Here is a 22,667-nt window from a genome sequence, read left to right as displayed (position 1 = left end):
AACATGGTTCCTTTAGGAGAAAAGCATCCAAAAGACACAAAATAGACCAGTACCATTTCTCCTTGAAGCCTGATATACCCTGCTGTGTAAACTGCATTCAAAAGAAAATTAAGAAATCAGGTATTTCATTTAATGTTATAGTTAATCTACTTGATGTCCTTCCATCCATGCAAGTACAGTACATCAGGAACTCAATAGCATGGTGTATTTTCTTTGCCTCCTACACCCACAGAGCACTGGGTAAGTTTTCTATTAAAACATGTGCCAGATCGATGACTAAAATGCCATCCACTGCATGTGACAGTGACTTTCCTAGTGAAGTAACTGCAGCCGAAGTTTAAGTTTTGCTTCTCCGTGTTTGTTTGAAAAAGGAAGACAGAAAGCTGACAGAAAGCTTCACGGATTGCTAAGGAGATATTATATTTTTAATCTGATATTCTAAGGGTCTGGATACTTTTAAAAGTCAAGCTGAAGATGGCATGTGCCCGTGATAAGCTGGTGCAGTGCTCATCAAATAGATGAAACAAATAACAATCATCAGTCTTATTTGAAGAATAAACAGCTTTTCTGAATGTAAGGACATAGAATAAGAAGGAGAGTGTTTGTGAGATAGAGCTAGGATAATACTGAACAATAGTAACGGTAAGACAGAGGCTTAGAGCCGTGCAAAGCTATATAAGACTACACATTAGGATGCAGGAGAAAGGCCATAAAAGGTCAAGTTGAGAAGCTGAATATGTGCAGTGAATTGAAACAGATGGCATAAAAGGAGCTGATAAATCTGAGCAGAGGCACTTCAAGAACCAAAAGATCTCAGTGGAAAAGAAGAAGGTGAAACGGAAAAGAACAGAATTAGGGAGGACGGCGAGATAATCACAGCATGAGGCCCGGTGAGGCCTTCCAGTGTTTTTACGGGGTAAGAGAAGAGTAATTTATGCAGGGTCAACTTGGAAATAACCAGAATGTAATTGTCTGAACTGGTATTTGTCCAGGCCATTGAGAGTAACGTCCTTAATCCTAAAAAAGTGCCATGGTGTCTTTAAATGTATCTTGGCTGCTTATCTGCCCCCCCCCCTTACCATCGTATCTGAGCATCCTCACAACCCCCCTGTGAGTTAGGGCAGTGCTATTACTCCCATTATACAGAGGGGCAACTGAGGCACGCAGAAACTAAGTGACTTACCCAAGGCCACTCAGGAAGTCTGTGGCAGAGCAGAACCTTGAGCCCATGTCTCCTAAGTCCTAAGCTAGCACCTTAACATCCTTCATCTCTTGAAGGGCAAGGAGTTAGGGCTGTTGTGGTTCTACAGCTCGTAAAAAGACAGCATCTCTAGCAGAACAGTGCACCCAGCCAGTGGCATGCTGATGCACTGACTTAGCACAGATTCAGAATGAATCCTGCCACTCACTGGATCACCAGCCCCTCTTCTGGCCAGTCTCTGGGCATTCCTTGGAGGTTTCCTCTGGAGAAACTTAACCGAGCCCAACCCTCGTTGGCTCATGAGCTTTGACCTGTTTACGGCCTAGGGCAATATGACAGTGAGGTGACAGCCTTTGAAACAAACTGTCTGCAATTCAGCAAGTTCCACCCGGGTCAAACATTCCTTCTTAACAATGAATGGCTTCCCTTACTGGCAGATTTATTTCATCACCCTTTCAATCTGGGTTATTAAAATAATGAGCCATTTAATTAACAAATCCATTCAGACATGACAGTATTGAATAGATACATTCCAGTGACAGTCCACCATGGAGGTTCTTGCAACCCTTGGGTAGGCTTCCAAATTACCCTCTATCAGAAGGGACTTACATATTATCGGGTATCTTTATTAAATGCCTAATTAAAATACTTCCATTTATTCTGTCTCCTGCAGGTCAGATATCAGTGTTAGCCTTTGCCTTTCTTCACAGTGCACAGTTTCTCCTCCCCCATACATTGCCTGCTCTCCTTCCATGCCACACTTCTGAACTCCCTGTTCCTATCCTTCTCCCATCTTTATGCCTCCTGCTAGGTCAGCACTGATACCTGAAACTCCCTCCCTGTCCTTTTGTCCCTAGCGACCTCCATTGCTTTATTCAGAGCCCTCCCTCAAACACACTTCTTCCCCCAGGCCTTTCAGCAGTAACCCACCATGAATGGTGTGGAGGTGGTTGTGTATGGTGGGCAGCATTAAAGTCATCATTTGCCAAGAGTTACCATAGCGCGATATCTGAGATATTTCCTTATACTTAAAATTGGGGGTCTCAGCTACTATATAGGATTGTTGTCACCTTTCCCTTTCCCCTTCACCCACCCACACATAAGGGACACAACTTCCGCTGATAGACACTACTGAAGGGCAAAGATCTATGTGGCCATCCTGTGCTTCTTCAGAGGCCAGTGCAGGATTGTTCCCTCTCATGCATTTTCTAGCAGGTACTCCAAAGAATTGCACAGGTCAGCTGTAAATGATTCCGTCACTGAGGGAAGTTTCTAGAGGCTAAGCAATCTCACTGTTAGCAACTATTCCCTGCTATTGAGAACACACATTTCATAACCAAAAGTCATTTTTCAGGCATCGCTTTCAGGCATTGTCTCAGAAAAAGGCTGCCAATTTCAGTGACATGTATAGGCCAGCCAACTGCCCCAGAATTCAAATTCACTCCAAGAAGTGCCCAGGCCCATAACAATCATAATCAACCTTATGTTTCTATGATGCTATCTCGCAGGATTCTTGTTTTAAGTTTTCCTTTAGTGCTGCTGTACAATAAAATCTCAGGAAGCAAAGTTATTGCAGTGCTAAGAATGAGATCAGATAAGAAGCTAGGTTCTAGACCTAAAATGTAATATCTTTCTTTTTGTATGTAACCCCACCCCACTGCAGCATTTTGATTGACTGCAGCTGCCCTGTGCCCATGTTAGCAATCAATGTCCATTATGCATCCTATCAATACAGACGTATAAACCTATGAAGTGGCAGATTTTAACAGGCATTCACTTGTAAGGCTCTCTCCAAGATTACTTAGCAGGAAAAGTGCTGGACCGTGGCTTCCATTTCATCAGTATTCAGACCATGCTTTCTGTAAGGATGCTGCTGGGGGACAGTGTGCTAGCTGGTAAGACCTACACCCTGCAGCAGACATGGCCGCTAAGCAGAGTCCATTATCTGGTTGTCAGACTCACCATGTGCATCGGACACATCACAGCAGCGGGGTTCAAGTGTGTCCCTTTTGTTCCAAAAGAAACAAACCTACACGGTGAGTTTCCTTCTAACGGGACCTGTGGAAGCTGCTCTGGGAATTGCACCTTGCATAGTTCACATGCACAAGTCCTTAAAGGCCTGGCTGACGCAACCGCATTGTTGTAATTCACAGAGGTAGGATGTTTTTTCGCATGACTGGGTAGGCAAGTTAAAGGTGCTTCAGGGTACTGAACAAGCTCCAGCGTTGACTTGGCAGATAACCCAATGCCTCACACGAGGCAACATTCCCTGGCTATTATTTTCACAATGATGTATTCTTTATAGTCACATTTTACATTCATATGTCAACTTTCAACTCAGAGGAGCCCACAGTGCTTTGCAAACTACACCTATACAGCGCCACGGAAATGCAGCCACTTCTGGGGTAGCTGGCTGGGCAGGTGGCACCCAGCACACTGCACAGCGATAAGAGGAGGTGACGGGACATGCCTACAGCTTCGTGCATGCCCTCCCTGCTCCCATAGTGGCTCTCAGGGTAGCTGGCTATAAAAGCAGCTCATTTGGCGGGCATAGGCAGCATCCTGCCAGTCCAAATTCCTTCTCTCTGGTCCTGTGGCTCTCAGCTCAACCATAAGCACGGACATCTTAACTCACCATCCCTTCCACCCTACAGCCTTCCTCTAGTCCGCTCTTGAATAGGCAATGTGCAAAGAGGGGAGGATGGCAGGAAAAGAGGGAAAGAAAGAGAGAAGGGAGCCACGTAGAAAGAAGTTGGCACAAAGCAACAGGGAACAAAGAACAAGAAAAAGCAAGCATGAAGTACCCCAGGGTAGGAAAGGGGTAGGACCACAACAAGAAGGGTGGAGAAAAGAGGAGAGAGAGTGGACACGGGGGAAAAAAAGAAAGGCAGCAGTTATTGTGCAAGTGTAACACCGACAGACCCCAGTCATCAGCGGGCAGGATCTAACCTGGGACCTCTGGAGCTTAGTGCACAAGCCCTCTACCGCATGAGCTAAAAGCCAACTGGCTGTCAGCTAAGGCTGTAGAGCAGACTCATTAACTCTCTCTCTAAGTGGTCTCGGTGCCACTAGATGGGACAGAACCCCACCCCCAGGAGGTGTGTGGGTTACATACCTCCCCTAGCTGAGGAAGCACATCCTGAGCCTCAGAGACCTCCCAGTTGGAATCCCGGAAGAGCCCCCACTTGTAACACCGATAGACCCCAGTCATCAGCAGGTGGGATCGAACCAGGGACCTCTGGAGCCTAGTGCATGAGCTAAAAGCCAGCTGGCTGTTAGCTAAGGCTGTAGAGCAGACTCATTTTATCTCTCTCTTTAAGTGGTCTCGGTGCCACTACATGGGACAGAACCCCATGAAGGCGTGTGGGTTACACGAGGACATTGTTTGTGGGGTAGGAAGTAAGGGGGGGGGGTATGTCCAGCTGTCATCCATCCCAAGAGAGTCTCCAACAAGAATGGTTTAGAACCACCAACCTGGTTGATATACTGACGGGGTTCATCTGCATTTAGCTCATGTGATCTGATGGGATCGCAGCATGAGGTGCTGTCTGCCATGCAATCCTCTCAGAAGTTTGAAAATAACATGGTCTTGAGCCTTTAGAAGGGCAGAATAAATACTTAATAGACATTTTAAATGTCCAGTGAGAAGGCTATGCATTTGCCTCCCATACAATCTAGTAAATTCCTGCCTAGGTTGGACATTAAGATAAATGATGAGAAAGCTTCAGCTCTGGAAATGAATAGCTGCAATATATTCACCAGTCCATGCTACAAGGACTTGATGTGTCTGCAAAGGGAACATCCTCAGAATTCCCTACCAAGGCACGGGCAGATTTATTGATAGTTTGCAACTGACCTGAAGCCATTATTTATTGCCTACCAAGGTGCTTGTCGGGAGGGGCCTCGTGTGGACAGACTTTATAGCTAAATTGCCATTGGTTTACTGTGTTCAGGGAGACTTGCAGTCACATTATTTTTGCTTTTACTTTACTTGTGACTCTTCTGTTCAGTATAAGGAGGCTAACAAGGTGAGCCGTGTTCTACAGGACAAACTACTGCGTGTGCAACCACTACTTAAGAGTCAGACAGGGTGCAGCCAGAGAGGAAGGACAGGTGTCAGTCTGGGAATATGGAGACCTGGCTTCAGTTCCTTCTTACATCACAGACTGCCTGTTGGACCTGAGGCAAGTCACTTAGTCTTTCTGTGCCTCAGTTTCCCTTGTGTAAAATGAGGACAATAGCACTTCCCTACCTCCTAGGGGTGTTGTAATTAAACAGTATGAGGTGCTCATATGGGGACCAGATAGATACTGTCAATAGCTGAAACATAAAAGCCTTAACAATCGATGGACAAGTTCAGAGATTCAGCTTTCAAGACTTTCGATGCTGCTCATCAGGACTACTGTGACCCTGAAATCACTCTTACAGGAGCAGAGTTTCTACAAGCCACTCAGTAGCCCAGGGAGGTTGGCCCTCTAAAGGGAGAGAGATCTCAGCCTCATCTGTAGTACAGCCAACTCACTCCCCTGGTGGGGAAAATAAAGAATGTCATGTGACTCAATCAGGCTTTCAGGTTATATAAGGGAGAGGCTTGGGTAGTGAGATAGAGGCCTTCAGAGAGCAGGAAGGCTCCTGAGAAGACCTTGAGACACCAGTGGAGAAAAGACTCCCTCTAGATAGGCCTGGGTGTGGCCTGCCAAAGCAGGGAAAGACTCTAGGCAGGAGGGGCTGGGAGAGGCTTGAAAGACAATAGGTAGGAAGACTTGGGGGGGCTTGATGAAAAGTGGGGAAGGAAGAATCTATGAACTTTGATTTGGACTTTGAGGACTTTATTTGGAATGATTTATATTAATAAACCAGGGTATTATTGGCCCAGAGAAAAGCCTGGGTGGAATTTATTGAGGAGCCCTAAAGAGAAGGAAATTGAGGCCGGGATGCTGCAGGGCCCATGAATGGGCACTCTGGAGGCAGCGGCCCTGTTACTGGCAGAAATACCAAGAACGTTTGTCCTGAGATTCCAGCATTTCCTCTTCTCACCTCAGCTGTACCCACAGGGTGGACACCAACAAAACCAAATACAAAAAGCAGCTAAATCCTGTCCAGCTCCCAGAAGGTTTGGTCTGAGTTGAGGTTTAGATGAAGGTCTGCTCTTATCTTACTTGAACTGACTCATGTCTCCCTCGTCTGAACTTGGCGTGACCTTTGGACTTTTTGCTGCATGCTCACTGCTGCCTGTAGGGACTCACTCTGACATTCAACACTGCTACCTCAGGCTCGGGTCCTATCAGCGTTCCTCAGATACACAAAGCCAAGCTATGTTAGTACCTGTATGGGTGACCCCCAAGGGAACAGCAGGAAGAGGGGTTGTGGAATCAAAAGGTGGAGCTCTTCCCAAAGAATCATTATCAAGCCAACTTTCTGCACCGTACTGGGGGGGTTGTGCTGACAGTGGTGTTGTCTTTGCAATGAGAAGTAAAACAATGCCTCCAGCGGTCACCAAAGATCCTGTGAATACTTTTTAAGGGCAAGGGCATTAGCCCCAAACTTCTGACCAAAATCTATTTTGGGGCTTTACATTCTGATCTTTAAATAGTCCCAGCTGTTTCAATTGAACACAGCATTCTGCTTCACTTCCTGTCCTAAACTGCTGTGTAGTCTTGCTGTATGCTGGTAGGCTATCGCTGCTACTAAACTTCAGTGGGTGAATGAAGTGATTTTGTTTTTAACAACTGTCTGATCAAATGCTTTCTAAAATGCTGGGATAAAAGGTGTCCTATAAATGTAAAATGTAGTTAATATAATATTAAAATCTGAGAGTAAAAAAATGAAGATTTTAAAAACATTCAGCAAAAATATATGGCAGGGTCCCTTTCAGACCTGTCCAATTGCTTCATAATAATCTACCCTTAATGGAGGAATATTTTCACAGATCTGCACCCTCCTAAATGCTTTGCAGATACTGGTTGATAAATACTAAAATAAAGGCCAGACCCTGTCCCAATGGGAATTTGATCATTGACTTTGATGGAATCAAGATTTGGCTCAAAATGTTGGCAGTAAAATTAAAGTCCCTTGTCACTTCACACATCTGGGAAGAGTTCCCCTGGGTGGTGTCCAGGGGCTCCTTGGACTTCTTTGAGGAGTGGGTGCCGTCTGGGGTTCTTTGCTGAGAGTGCCCATCTGGATCCCTCATTTTGGCCTTAAGAACTTCACTCCCGTCCCTGTTTTCTTATTTGTTGTCCCCCAAACTCAGTTATGACCTGGGCTCAGCAGTTCCTCCCCTCTGGTTGAGGGGCAGGCCTGGGCCCACCTGAGCCGTGCTAATACCTGCAATAGGTAAACTGAAGGGGTGGGGGAAACACCTCTAAACAATCTCCATGGGCTGGGAGAGTGGGCATGATGACCCTACAGGCCCAAGCGATTGACTTTGAAAAGGAACTGAGTGAGAGTTAGTAATAAACTAACCAGGTACAGTGTTCCGGGGTAGGAGAGAGCCAGTCTATGGTAGATCCATCCATCTTCTACTGCCCCGGAACACTGTACCTGGTTAGTTTATAAACACACAGAAATAAAGGATTTTCCCTCATCTGGGCCCAAACTTCTCCTGTCCTGCTCCGTCCTGCAGTGGAGAAAAGACCGAAATTCTTGTACAGGATAATGGCCTCACTAGAGGTGGATGGAAGAGGGATAACGCCCTTACTGGGACCCAGAGAGCTGCAGACAGATGTAATCAGCGGGTCTGATCCTGCAAGGGGCCAAGCACCCTCGTCTCCCACATTGCCACTGGGTTGAAAGCAGCGAAGCAGCACCTGCTTAGCCCAGCTGGGTCCTTGGCTCCCTCCTTGTGCCGCAGCTGCCACTGTGACTTCAGAGCTTGCTGGTGCATGACAAGCAGCAGGGCTCTTTAGGCCGAGGGCCCTTCGTGCCAGGCTGACGGCTCGCTTTGCTCACACGCAGGCAGCTGGGCTCTGATCTTAATTAGCCTGATTGAGAGAACCGCTCGGTGAAAGTGACTGCTGGGGAGGTAACTGGCAGCGGGCAACTCCCTCTCCCTGCACACTTCCTACAACTGAAGCGAGCGTCTCTCCTTCCGTTGCATTCTGGGCATCGTGGGCTTGCGTTGGTTATTTGCACTCAGCCCCATTCAAACGACAAGATCCTCCCCCTACCCCCAGTGAGTTAATATTCTGCTTTAAAACAACCTGGCGATGCTCTCAAATCGAACCTCCCCTGGCTTCTCAAGGCCATTTTGGCTCTCTGTTGCTTTAGGGCTATCCTGGGCTGTAGGGGAGGTACCAACGTGCCCATTCCCTGTGCACGACTGAGGCAGGCAGGATGGGGCCTGAAGCAGGATCAGTAAGTACTCCTCCCTTTAGAAGGGTGCTTTGGGTGGCAAGCTGTTTAGGAAGGGGATCAGGCACCAGGCATGTCTTCTCCCAGATACTCCCACTTGGGGTGCCTGGCTCCACAGGATGTGGTCTGCCTCCCAAGCACCTACACCTTGCTTCTAGAGGCCCCTGCTACAGGTATGCAAGGGGAAGGAAAAGCACAGGGTTCCCAGTGTCTCCCACCTTCCTCAGTGTACCCACATAAGAACAGGCAGAATCTGGCACTTGAGGACCGATCCTGCAGAAGCGAGTGCCTGCTGGGAGATGCTGATTGCTCCCAACTCCCACTGCTGGCATTCAGCACCTTGCAGCAGCTCTACTGTGAGCTTTGCCGGGGCCAGAGATCATGTGACCTTCCATTTTGAACAGCCCTAATCGTCATTGGTCACTCAGACCCTGAATTGATTTGCAACCTTTTGGCAGGAAAAAAGTACATCTGCGTCTTTGCACCATGCCGAAAAATGTACGTGTCTGAAGATTGCGCCCGAGGCCAGGCAGCTGTAGTAGCAGAACACCCAAGGACCCCGTAACAGGTGGTAGGCAGTGGAAGGCAAGTCAGAGCAAGAAATGCATGTCAGTGAAATGTCAGCAGCGTTCCCTTTGGCCCTGGCAGGATCGCTGTGTTCTAGCCGGCACCATGACATGAAACTTAATGGTCACATCGAAAAAAAATAGAAATGGGCTAGAGAAGATAAATCTCGCGCTCTTATTTACTGCCTCACAATACCAGGGGACAGTCAAGAATATTAAAAAGGCAACGATTTCAAAATTGATACAAGGAGCTGCCTGTTTACACAATATAACTAACCTGTGGAACTCCTTGCCACCCGATATCATGGAGGCAGAGAGGATTCAAAATAGGTATTGGACATTTATACGGCTAATGGGAACTTCCACATTTACATTGAATGGGGTCATTTCTTTTTTTAGAAGGAAAATAGACCCTCATGATTCAATACATAAGCCAGCCACTAACCGACGGGGGCCAGGAAGAATCTTTCCTTTGGGGAAGGTTATTCCATAATTATCTGGGGTGGGGTTTCTTGCGTCTGCCTCTGAAGCAGCTGGCACTGGCCACTGTAGGAGACAGGATCCTGGACTACTCAGATCACTAGTCTGATTCTGTTTGGTAATCCCTGCGTGGCTCTGACAGGAAGGTTGGAGAGTAGCATCAGAATGGCTGTCATGGGGTTTTCTAGCATGCCCTGTAACTGAGCTGAGGCTATTCAGGCAGAAAGTACACCACAAGACAGCGATATCAGAATAAGAGGCATTTACTCCTGCAACAGAAGAGAAAAACACGACTTGTCGCATTCCCAATAGCTCTGAGATAAAATAAATACGGACAGTGCTGGCAGGATGAGAAAAGCAGCCAAGGGTGAGAACGCAGCCAAGCAGCAGAGTATGTTAATAAGTGACACAGATGTGACAAGGCAGGGGGATTCGCTGGAGAATTTCAGGGGGACAACAAATACGTCAAGCCAGAGCACACACATAACATTTCAGAAGGAAGGATGGCATGCTATCACAGATAGCCAGCAGGGGATGATTTTCAGTAATCATTAGTCAAGGTGTAATGCAAGGAACTGGAGAATGGCTCTGAAGCTTGATAACAGGGATAGCTAATCTATCTTTAATCTAATCCGGATCAATAGAGAGCAAAAGTCATTACTCTGGGATGGCCATTTGATGACCTATGTGAAATGAGCTGATGAGTCTCACTCCAGTTCTGGAGGAGAAGCAGCCAGAAGTAATAAACCCCCTTGCCACAACTGGCAGTAACAGTTCCCTTTCAGCAGCCTTAGCAACATCCCTTCCTCTGCTGCCACAGGTCCTACAAGGCATGAGGGAGCACAGAGGAAGGCAGGATAGTCCAGTGGTTAAGGCATGAGGGTAGGACTTTGGAGACTTGGGTTCAACTCCCTGCATTGTTATAGACTTCCTGTGTGACATGGGGCAAGTCACTTAGTCTCCCTGTGCCTTCTTTCCCCTCTCTACAATGGAGATAATGGTACTTCCCTACCTCAGGGGTGTTCCAAGGGTAAATACATTACAAGTTGTGAGGCTCTCAGATACTGCAGGGGGCCAGAGAAGCACCTAATATAGATTGGTAAGGGGCATCGGCAGAGCTGGCACTTGGGGGAAGCTGAAACCACCATTGCCCATGCTACACCATCATACTCCATGGCTATAAATCTGGTGCTTTAAATTCACTCTTGGGCCTGGCGGTAGGAGACATGGAGGTGGGGACCCGGGTAGTCACTATGGAATGCTCACAGTGTCTACCTTTCTTGTGCAGATGAGACCCACAGATGGATCTGCTTTATGCGCAAATAGTTGTGTCCTAAAGGCATTTACATGGCAGTTGTGTTTTCTGCCCTTGCCAGCCCAACACTGAAAGAGGTCTAAGTACAGCCTGAATCTATTCAGACACAAGTGAATCTGCTGCTGGAAATGGAACAAGACACATTTGGTGGGTGGTTGTTTGCTTTTAAATAGGATCTTTAGAAGGACCTTTTATTTCCTAAGGGAAACAGTTGAGTTTTTCATTCCCTGCCTCCCCTGAAGAATTTAATGGGCAGATGAACTCTGGAGCATGGAAGCTTCCCATGACTAAGAATGGAGTGTGCATATTGCTTTATACCGCACAGTAGCGGGATGTAGGGTGGGGAGGTGGACAGCATTCTGAAGATAACTGCAGCCCTTACTGCTTAATGGTCTGCTTCATCTTCCAGTATCTACGGTTGTCTGTACACCCGGGTCTATCTCAGTTTGCGCTGGTAACACCATTGCAGGATTTACTATACACACAGTAGTCTCACTGGCACCAGGCTGGATCTGAATCGGAGCCAGTCTGAAGGAGATGCGTTTGAGCTTGCCAGACACTAACAGCCCAGCTTTGGCTCACTCAGGGTTGCCACCTTTCTTTCATACCCTGGTACTGTGATGTTGTGTTACCAGGCTGGACTCAAAGGAGACTTCCCGGTAGCTAGCTCTTTATTCCCCAGAGTTCCCCAGGCCAGGATGCTATGGGGCCGGCCACAGGCCATAGCAGATGCGTTTTGTCCCTCTTCAGATGCCCACCGAGATACCCTCAATTGCAATTCTTTCTGCAGACTCCAAAACACCCTCCCTCCTTGACTCTTACCCACTTGCCTCTTCATAACAGGAGGACACCCAGCTTCACTGACCAGCAACTCCAGTGCTGCTCCTAGAGCTTGGTGGTGAGGGTGTGGCAGGCTGCTGGCACTGGTTGTGGTGTCGAAGACTTTCAACTTTCTTTGAAGTGTCTAGAACTGGCCAGTGCTGGAGCCAGGATTCATTATGGCCAATATTATGTTCTTGCAAACAATATTTAATATGTTAAAATCTTCACAAGGAAAGACTGAGCAAGCAACACAAGAGAAAAGACAGAGAGGGAGAGAAAGCTTTGTCGTATTCCAGCAGAGGAAGTTAATAGTCACACTCTGTCTGAGACAGCACACTAGAGTTCAGACGAATCTGCGAAGCATTGTCTGTAACTGAGGGGCAGGTTCTGGGGATGCTGTGTACCAAGGAGCCAGCAGCTCTTTCTTAGATAGGCAGGTAGGGTTACTCTACTAGAAAAAGCCAGCTCTATTCACAAGTCCAATGAGCAATCTCAATGACGTCATGCCTCAGGGAACCCTGTACCACAGAGTGTTAGAACTGCAAAGCAAGGGAGGCAGAAGAATGTATATAAGGAAAGGTGGGGCCGACAGACTGTATTTAACAGAGACCTACCTCCCAACAAGAAAGGATCCTGAGAGAGCAGACAGAAAGACAGGGACCACAAATGCAGCACTTGCAGTGTCTAGGAAATCATATTGTTGGATCATCGTTTTCTAGACTCTGGACCAAATTCTCCTCTCAGTTATGTTGGTGTAAACCTGGGGTAACTTCATTGGGCCATATTCAGACAGGTACAATTGCATCAGGTCTGAATTTGGCCCGCTTGGGTTTGATAATCCTCTCACATGCACCACTTCTCACCAGGGCACCAGTTTCCCACGGATGACCCTCCCCTGACTTCAGCGGAGTTATTCCAGCCTGACATTATCTGCCTCTGGATTCTCAGCACTTCACAGCAATTTACACTGATGTTTAAGAGCAGAACCTGGACCCTCAGAGACAGACGCTTTCCTAGTCACAGCAAGGTCGGAGGGTAATTTCCAAAAGACGGGTGGAAGTTATTTTCTAGTGAAGGGCAGCCGTGGCACAGAAACATTTGATAGTGTCGCTGCTTAATGACCCAGGAAATGCCTGCAGCCAAACCACCGCGGGCTCTCAGGTCTCACAGGCTTTTCAATAGTTCAGCAGACCCCACCCAGAGAGACATAGGTGAGTGAAACGTGGGCAGCCACAAGTTAGTCAGGTAATTCCCAGGGCTCAGGGATCCAGGGAATGGAACAGGTGGAGGGAGACAGTACATTCATTTGTAAGTGCACACTGGATGTGGTCTGGACCGCCACCACTGAAGCAACTGATTGTTCACATGGGTGTATGAGAGTAGACAGAACTGGAATCTGGAGTATCCCTAACTTCCTAATGCAAATGACAAGGACACAAGGCCAATGGACGCTGTAGTGAAAAACTGGGAACCTCAGCAGTAGAGGCTGTGCAGAAAATTCTGGCTGCGTGGTAAGAGCCATCCTGTAGGCCTTTCTGAACAGCAATCCTGTGGAGAGGCAGGGATTGAATTTCATCATCCCCAGAAAAAGCCATTTTCTGTCAAAAAGAACAATTTTGATGGAAAATGTGTGACCTGCTCCAGCAGAAGAAGCGGGTTCAGGAAGAGACAGGGAGCTTCTCTTTTAATGAAATATGATTGCTTTGCATTTTGGTGTGGAGGGAGGAGAGCTATTTAGACCATGTCTACAGAGATGGAAGGGGTTTGCTGTAGGAACTCCACCACCCCAAGCATTGATAGCTAGGTCTGCAGAAGCATTCTTCCATCGACCCAGCTGCATCTAAGCTGGGGGCTAGTCAGCAGAGCTACGGCTCTCGGGGGTTGGTAGCTACGTCAACCTACATTGTAAGTGTAGACCAGGCCTTAGTGTGCTCTAGGGGTCAGATCCTGAATTGGTGGTGTAACTCCATTGAAATTAGTGTACCTACACCCATTTACACCAGCCGGGAATCCACCAAAGATGTGGGTGTGGGGGGCATCACAGGTAGGAATGAAGGCAAGAAATTCAAACGCCGGCTATCAGCAAAAACCTCTTTAGAGTGAGCTCTACTGAGAACAGCATCCCATAGGAAATGACAGAAACCCCATCATTTGGCAGGTTTAAAATCAGACTGGACAAAATGCTATTCAATGTCCTATTGGGATAATCCTCGCACTGGCTAGACAGCTGGGCTAGGTGAGCTAATAATAGGCCTGTTACATATTTAACCTCTAGATGAATAAAAGATGGAAAAGACATTGAATAGCTGGATTTTTTATTTGCTATTCGGTGATGCAGAGCTGCTTTTAGTTTTCTGACTCTTCCTAATGACTGGTGGGTTGGCGAGCCAGCTTGTCACCCAGGCATGTCTGAATACAGACAGATTTTAAGAGACCAGTCCAGAGCCAAACAACATCCAGCCCTGAGCACTGGGGGCAAAATCCAATGCAAGAAGGGGAGAGATCCCCACATATTTCACTTGTCCATGGACGTTCCTACAGAAATCTTAAGCCATCATTCCTCTTCCAGTTCAGAAGCCATTCAAAGACACTGCAGGCAGAGCATAGCTCAGCGAGCCCAGGGACTCATGAAATATAGATAGGGAGGAAGGCAGCCTCCCTAGCACTGGATAAATACAAACACTATAATTGGCTCCATCTGCACGTCAAGCAAGAAATGTTTTGCATAAGGATGCAGGGCGGACTTGCCTCGATTCAGTGATTGCTCATTCTGTTAGCACCTCCACCCTGACAAATTTGCTTATTTAGCAGAGACCCATCAGCACAGCATGGGCCAGGTAAAATACCTGTCGGTGCAGTGCCTGGGCACCATCCAAATGTCTTCTTGACAATAGTCATCTGTCTCCTGTACACGGGGCCAATGGTGCCATTCACAAGCAGTCCTGTTAAATTCCTGTCTGCCTTGCATTGTACCTGGGGGTAATAGTAATAATCACAGGTGATATAGCTTTGCACTTATATATCACTGTTCATCAAGGGATCTCAAAGCACTCTATAAAGGTGGGCACATTTTATTAGCCCCATTTTATAGGGGGAAACCGAGGCAGGCACAGATTAGTGCTCAGGGTCACAGAGCAAGTAAGCGGGAGAGACAGGAAGAGACTGTTCCCTGTAAGCTGCGCGCTTGGGCGGCTGCCCAGGAGAGCTTCAAATGCCACCTCGCTGATTAGCAGAGTGCTCACAGCCCACAGCATGTGTTCAGGTGCCCCTCTCCCCACGTGGCTCCCTCCCAGCACCCTGCTGGCTGCGCAGAGAGGCCGGAGGGGAAGGTGCTGAGGTCAGGGTGTCCCCCCACCCCTGTATCCCATCTCCGCAGAGCAGTGCAGAGAAGACACAGCCTGACTCCAGACTCCCAGAGCTTCTGTGGTGACCTGTGAGTGGCTGAGTGCCTTTCTTAAAGAGACAGTGCACCGTTTCTGAGATTTCCCCAGCAGCCAGCTCACACTCTCTCTCTCTCTCTCTCTAACACACACACACACACACACTTTCTCTCTCCCGCCTCCCCCTGCCTATGTACCCCATCTCTGCAGAGCATGGGAGGGGAGACAACAGGGCTCAGGAGAGCTTTCAGTGAGTGTCTTAAAGAGACAACGCAGGGCGTCTCTCAGAAATGTCCCCAGCAGCCAGCATACACACAGAGTCTCTGTGTCACACACACTGTCACACGCGCACACACACACACTCCATCTCTTTCACACTCACTTCCTAACACATAGTTGTATTATTGTTGTTATCACTTCTTGGTACTTCCTGCAATGCACATATTCTCTGTAATTTTATTCTTTCAAAATGTGTTATTTTAGTGTTTTGACTGGTCTATGCATTTCATAATTTTTATTTTTCTTAAACTTACATTTAATTCTTTGAATAGTGAGTTCTAAAATGCCTCACTTGTCCTGGATGGAGTAATTATCCCTATGGTAACTTTTAAAAATATATATATATATTGTCTAGGTTTTTTGTTTCTACTGGTGGCGCACATCTCCACATACCTCTGTGCACATAACAAAATTTATTCCACACATGGATGGAAAAAATTAGAGAAAACACATGACTCCCATTACCTAACGGCAGCATACAGGTAAGGATAGATGTTGTGAAATGTTAGTTGATCAGAAGTGAAATCACATTCAATTAAGATGTTAGCATCTTAGAAGCTTGTTTGTCACAAGTCCCGCATTTTGCAGGACTGTCTCAAGTTTCACAGGTCAGTCCTGCAGGCTGGGCTTGTGGGATAGAGAAACTCCACAGATTACCTCTTCGGGCTGCTAGACAACCTTGCACCGTGATGTGACATCACAATATTAAGGTGCTGTGAGGGGGAGGAGTTTGTTCTGCAGGGCAAATCTGAGAGATGGCAATGCTCTTGGTGCTGCAGGACCAGCCAGCCCTTGCCCTCCCATATGCATTCATGGGACAGGACCAGGGCCAGTCAGGTGCCTGCATACCTGTTGATTAGAATGAAGCTCAACACAACATATCGCACAAGTCCATAGGGCCCCACTGGGGTCATTTTCTTCTCTGTATATTTCATGCCCCTAGAGTGCAGAAAGGGTTAAATGTTGCATCCACCCTAGCCCCCTTTTCACCCCACCTTCTTTCCTTTAAACACTGGAGGACAGGTGACCTACTGAAAGAGCAACTGTGCTTAAATTGAATGCTGCAGCGATGTTTAATGCAGCAGATCAGCTGTTTGATGTACACTCCAAAGCCCAAAGCCAAATCACAGAGGGACAAATGCTGAGCGAGACTCTGAGCCCCCCAGGAATCACTGCTAGTACTCAGCCCCTCTTAGGAAGCTTACTGCATGCAGAAGAAACTCGGTCACTCTAATTATTAGAGCTGTTGCTTATTAATCTACCATGTGATCACCAGGCTGACCTAATGACATAATGGGGATCTAATCCACTCCACTCTTGACAGCTGGAAATATTGCTTCAAAAAATACCTGTGTCTCTCCCAAGCATGAGTTCTTAAGAAGGATGCAGGCAGCTAGGTGTGCTCAGAAGGCCCTGCCTCATGCTATGGGGAAAAGCGCTTATTTGCCCTGAACAAATCTCACTGCTCGTGTGTGGAATTGGTTAATGCATGTGGAATCCCACCACAGAAGGCATTTTAATTGGATGACCTGAAAAGCTTCAGCCCTATTCCCACTTGTAATTTTTGTGAATGTCAGTGACTCAGGAGGGGAACCGCTTCCTTCAAAAAGTTTCTAATCCTGCAGACCTTTGAACAGATTATTTTTATTTTGGCTGGACAAGCCTCCACTTCAGACAGCAAAATCCTTGTTTTACACTTACTCATGCATTTTGAACGAGCGTGCAAACCTGGATGATGAGGGGTTAAATTTGTTCACAGTGTGGCATAGCAATTGCTAGGGGCCTGACCCAGAGCCCATAGTGGTCTGTGGGAAACTTGCATTGACTTTAACAGACTGTGGAACAAGCCCTAGGAAAGCAAAGGTATTGGATTCAGGTGTCTTCTCTCTCCAGCAGGGCTGAGTGAAATTCAAATGGAATTATCATCGTATCTATGAGCAAGAAGCAGCATTTTGGGAAGGGCCTTATAAAGAACAGATTCTTGCCATGCAAGCTGGAGTGTTTTCCTCTAACCCTGTAGCAGGAAGGGAGATGAGGAAGCTACTAAGCAGAAGTTCTCCACTGAAGCAGAGAGAGAGAGTGTGTGGCATTATCCTTAATGATATTTTTTTCCTTATTCTAATCATGTTCTTTGACTAATGTCAAAAGAAAGCAGCTCTTTCTGGGAGTCTCTACCACTGTCACTTGACCACAGGGGTAATACTGTTGGATTTTTGTCAAGCAGTTGATGAAGTGTCTCGCCAAAGCTTACTCGGCTTCAGTAGAAACACTACGTTGTGACTGAAAACTGACAAGGAGGGTATAAACAAAGGGTAATGGCATAAAGCCGTGTTCTGACTGGGGTGAGCTGCCAACTGGGGTAACTCAGAGCCCACTGTTTGATCTCTTCTCATTTAACAGCTTTGTGAATTATCTGGAAGGAGGCACACAGGACAATGATGAAATTCACAGATGGTATTAAATGGGGAGATGTCCTAGTAAGGACAAAGAAATAACACAAAGGGACCTAGCGAGATAAGGAAGCTGGGTAGACAGAGTGACAATTGTAAATCTCTTGATATTGAACCACGTTGGTCCAGCCATAGAAGTTGCCTGCTGCCTTTGAAGTCTGGCTCATTTTGTTCCTTATTTACTTTTCTTCACTTTTCTATCTTCTGCAAAACTGGTGATCTTGCTGTCAGCACCTGGGTCCAAATCATTTGCACTTTCTATAAGCCCCACCCCCAAGAAAAAACATCTGGCTACCTGGAACATTTAGAAAATGAACAGTGAAACATGTATGAATCGCATTATCATGGAGACATACCAGTGGCCTTACAATTAAAGCTTGCTAGAAGCAGTCTTTTGGCTGAATGGAAAGGAACGTGTGAAAAAACAAACTCAGCACTCTCTTGTGCTTGGTCTTCTGGAGTTATAGGACATGATGGAGACAGAATGACCAGATCGGACAGGTTCACGAGACAGCAAACAGTGCCAGATGGATACAAAGCAAAGCTATGCAGCGAAACCCAGTGTTGTGAAAGTCATGCAGACCAGTAGAGAAAACCTTCCCAGTATTTCCTATTCAAATACCTCATGCTTGGACTGATCTATTAGCTGATTTTTGCTAATGAAATTCACCCACAACCTCTCTAGCTCTGGGCTGCATCTGTGGCCAAATTAGTAACACCTTTTTGCCAACATTCTAGATTCCACCACTAATTAACACAGCAACACAGGAGTTCATTACGGAAACTGCTCCTTTATCCCCTATAGCTCTTCTGGATAGAAGAGAGAAATCCTCCAGCTGGCACTTACAGGCTCTGCACTAGGCAATGTGATGTCAGGGGTGGGAAACTCCTCATTCTGTTCCAGTTCAAAGGTATCAAATGCATTTATTACTCCAATCTGAAAAGTCACCCTGCTGCCAATAAATGGCAGACTGAACTGTCATTCTCCTTCGTGCTTCTACACGAAGTTCTACACACACAGTCATGCTCTGACTTATCGCTTCAAAAGCTTCTCCTGCATTCACAGCACTGTAACCTTGTCAACCTGATAGCACTCCTCTGACAATGCATTCCCCCTTGTCCAACTACCTGCTTTGAAGCCAAGAATTAAATTAAACCACAGATATTATATATAGGGAGAGAGAGAGCAGGTCAGAACCACGGCCACATGCAGCGCTAAGTGTGAATTCATATAAAAACAAGTGGCCACATATATTACAGACACTGTGGTACTTAAGGTCCTAGAACTCAGATCTCCACTATTTGCATTAAAGAACTCCTTTAAGTGGGGTCCTCTGTTGGAGGGAGACAGGCTCAGATGCACTAAGCCACTGCATTACGCACTCCTGGCCTAACTTCCATATGAGTGGAGCATCCAGTAGTTCCCACCAATTTCACAATTTACTGCCTGGTGATCAGCACTTTGGAAAATCAGGCCATCCAGCTGTTAAGCTAGTTCCAAGTATGTGAGGTCCACAGGAGGTCTAGTCCCATGTTGTAACAAACTATGGCTATTCCCCTACAGGCACCACGCTTCACAGCAGAGATGGAACCTGGGAACTTCAGCACCCAAAGCATAAGACCTACTTGAGCTAAAAGAGGTTCCTTTTATCTGTAAGGAGCAGGCTTTTATAGTCTCTGGGTCCAGACACTAGAAAGAGATGTGATTGCACATGGTGTGTTATATGAACATCTACAAAGACTGGCAAGCACCTCCATTTATTGACTCTGTGACCAGCCCAACAGAAGTCAGCTCTCTGACTCATCTGCCAAGGGCCATGCAACCAATGGCATCGTGGCCAGAATTTTCAGAAGGGCTCCACAGAATCCATTATCAGGGCCGGTGAACATGCTGTATGCATGACGGGGATGAGCTCTTTTGAGAATCTGGGCATTGAGCACTTGAATTACTGGCTCTGAGCTCTTTCGAAAACCATAATCCACCTGACACGGAGGGGATGGTGGGGCTTTGAATCTGATTGTGGGAGAGACCTGGTGGAGTAAAGGTGAGGAGATAACACAAAGCCCAAATCCCTCGCCCAGGCCTTCACTGACTGCTGCACAATAGGCATTTGATCTGAACGCCTCTCTTTGCTCAGGCGGCAGCTGTGGGTTTTTCATGATCGGTGTGGTCAAATTAGAAAGTCGATAAACTGTGTTTCTTGTCAGACTCTGCTAATGTTCCTGGGCAGCCCTGCAAATAGAACTCATCTTGACCCCCATTAGCACTGAAATGACCTCTCAGGAGGCTTTCCTTTACCTCGGTTTCAGATATGGCTTAACGTTCTATTGCTGGTTTTATATTCTAAAACAATACACGTATGAAGCAAGCCAGGGAAATGATTGCTGCTCAGGCTAATTGTCCATTGTAAGAAATACATAAACACTATCCCTTAAAGAATTTCTTCCTTCCAGAGGAACCAGTCTCGCAGCTCTATTCCTCTCTGTGATCTGTTGGCATCCAATGGCTTTCCCTATATCCACTCAGGTTTGGATACACTAAATGAATTTTGGGTTATTTATCCAACCCCCAGACATTATTTGTGTTGTTCCCCTCTCTAGTGGCCAGGCTACCTTTCCATTCACTGGTGTTTGTTTGGTAACATCCAGTTATTACCAGATGTCTGGATGCCAATCTATCCAGAGTAATTACAGAATACAGCAGCATTAAAATCAAGTATGTAACTACTCCCTGGATAAACATGCACTGTCTATGCTACCAGGTGTGCACACTCATACCATACTCTTCCAGCTGCCCAGGAAAAGGAACCTTCTACCTTGAGGGTGCACATGCGCACAGACAAAACACACTGTCTCTCACATAGACAAACACGCTTGCATGCAAGCAATGCTCTCCTTTTGATTTTGGAGAAAGCTTATGCTCAAATAAATTTGTTAGTCTCTGAGGTGCCACAAGTCCTCCTTTTGATTTGCGCTTGGAACTCATCTAGCTGTCACATTTACATTGAACTATATTCAGAGGGATTTTTCAACAGGCCCCCTCTGAACACTCTGCAGAGGATTTAGGCCCCCACTTTTGTAACTCAAACTACACAGGGAATTTTCCAAGCAAAACATGGGCCATGCTAGTGCTCTGAAAAAATATGCTATCCGTACTGGGTGCCCAAACTGACTGGCTGCTCCCCGGCTTAGCTGGGCCAGCTTTTGGGACCGCACTGCTATAAGACACTGTGTTCCCTGGGCAATGATGTCCTTTTTATTTCTAAAAGTCACGGCATCCCCCTATCCAGCGTGACACACATGACACTTCAGGAACCCTCCCATGGGTCAACCTATGGCAGAAAGACTCAGAAAGAGATGGAGGGCAAGGGGAGAAATTGGTCACTCGCTTTTAAAAGTGCTATGGAAGCAGCTTTTCCTATTCTGTGTGAAAGTGGAATGGGAAGCAGAGAAGGGACAATTCTACACATCACGGGCAGCACATCAAAAGCGTGAGCTGGTGCAAATAGCTATTTGGGGCCCCATCTAGGGTTCCAAGTAGAAGCCGGATGCCCAAGGGATTTTCAGCACTGGAGTTTGCTGCCCCAAGTTGTCTGAATGCTCAGTGTTTGCTGCGATTTTCCAAAGCAACCCATGCAAACATGGTGAGTTGTCAGAAATGCTCATTAGGAGGATATTAGCCTACGTAAATTAGTACCTTGCATGCAGGCACCCAGTAGTGAGCAGCATAAAAGCAGGGTGTTTTTCAGATCCCACAGGGTAATGGCCAACCCCAAAGGATCTGGGGTAGTGGGAGAGATGGCAAAAAAAGTGAGGGGATAAGAGGAAGTCTAGCTACAGAGACCCAGAAATGGGCACCACAGTTACAGAAATGACCTCTTGGGGGTGAGCTGTTGGGCAAGTACTCCCAAGGTCTCACTTCAACACAGAGCAGGGGTCAAGGGCTCAGGTTAAAAATTGGGCCAATACTTTGGTGGTGGGGCAGTGTCAAGGTATCAGTCATGAAATGACCCTTGGTATCTTGCCACCACAGCCAGGAACATCTTGGTGCCATGTGCAGCCATCATGTCCATAAAACAGGTATGTTTTCTATCTCTGGTGGCTGAACTGTGTCCCCCTAGTGCACTCAGAGGGAAAATTGTGCCTTCTCTGATGCCCAGTACACATGGCAAAGGATTCCTGCTTCTCTCGTGATCCATAGGGCAGCTCCTGGGAAGCCCTGAGGATCACAGAGTTTAGGGGGTCCTCTAGGCACACACAGGTGTGTTGCTGATCATAGTAGCATTCCCACCCCATCCTTTGCAAAGTCACTGAGTGCCGTGGTGACCCTGGTGGGGACGGAGAAAGACCAGGGCTCATCTGGGTCAGTCTCTCTATTTCCCCCTGAAGTTCAACCCAGATGGTTTCAGGAACGCATTTTCCCCCCTCTATGTCCTGCACCTCAGTGAGGTCAAAGGAGGTTTTCTGACGCTCAGAGACTCTGTTAGGTGGTTAAGGGCTTTTCCTCCCCCAAGTCCCAGCCTACATTGCCTGCCACCTTCTTTCCTTGTGTTGACTGATGACGTACAGCCCCAGCCTGGTACCATACTGCAGCCTTTCCATGGTGCTGTCCCTATGTTCCCAAGTGACCCTCTCCCCAAAACTCCAACAGGTGTGCCCCAGTCCTTGCCACCTCCGTCTCACCTCCTCTAGCCCCACCCTATTCCTGACTCTCCTCCTCTCCCATTCTAACCCGCTAAATCCACAGCAAATCCTCTCTCTCTCTCTCTGCTTCTGTCTCCATCCCTCACCCTGTGCCTCTCTCTTGGAGGTGTGTACCGG

At 47.0% G+C, this 22,667-nt stretch overlaps 1 protein-coding gene across 6 annotated transcripts in view; it reads right to left on the bottom strand.

Annotated features, from left to right (window-relative positions):
* The window catches only part of SV2B (synaptic vesicle glycoprotein 2B), a 102,392-nt gene that overhangs the window by 63,489 nt on the left and 16,236 nt on the right, over window positions 1-22,667 (bottom strand). For 2 of the 6 annotated variants that reach the window (XM_073304204.1, XM_073304206.1), the window contains exon 2: window positions 14,584-14,710. The exons of 3 other annotated variants lie outside the window; for them this stretch is intronic. The gene's annotated coding sequence lies outside the window, so the exon portion shown is untranslated. Of the gene's footprint in view, window positions 1-4,675; window positions 4,698-14,583; window positions 14,711-22,667 lie in introns of those variants that run through there. One more of the 6 variants, XM_073304207.1, reaches the window with a different exon arrangement.

Source organism: Lepidochelys kempii, chromosome 10 (assembly GCF_965140265.1).
Source record: "Lepidochelys kempii isolate rLepKem1 chromosome 10, rLepKem1.hap2, whole genome shotgun sequence".
NCBI classification, from domain to species: domain Eukaryota; kingdom Metazoa; phylum Chordata; order Testudines; family Cheloniidae; genus Lepidochelys; species Lepidochelys kempii.
This window is presented reverse-complemented; position numbering and strand designations above follow the sequence as displayed.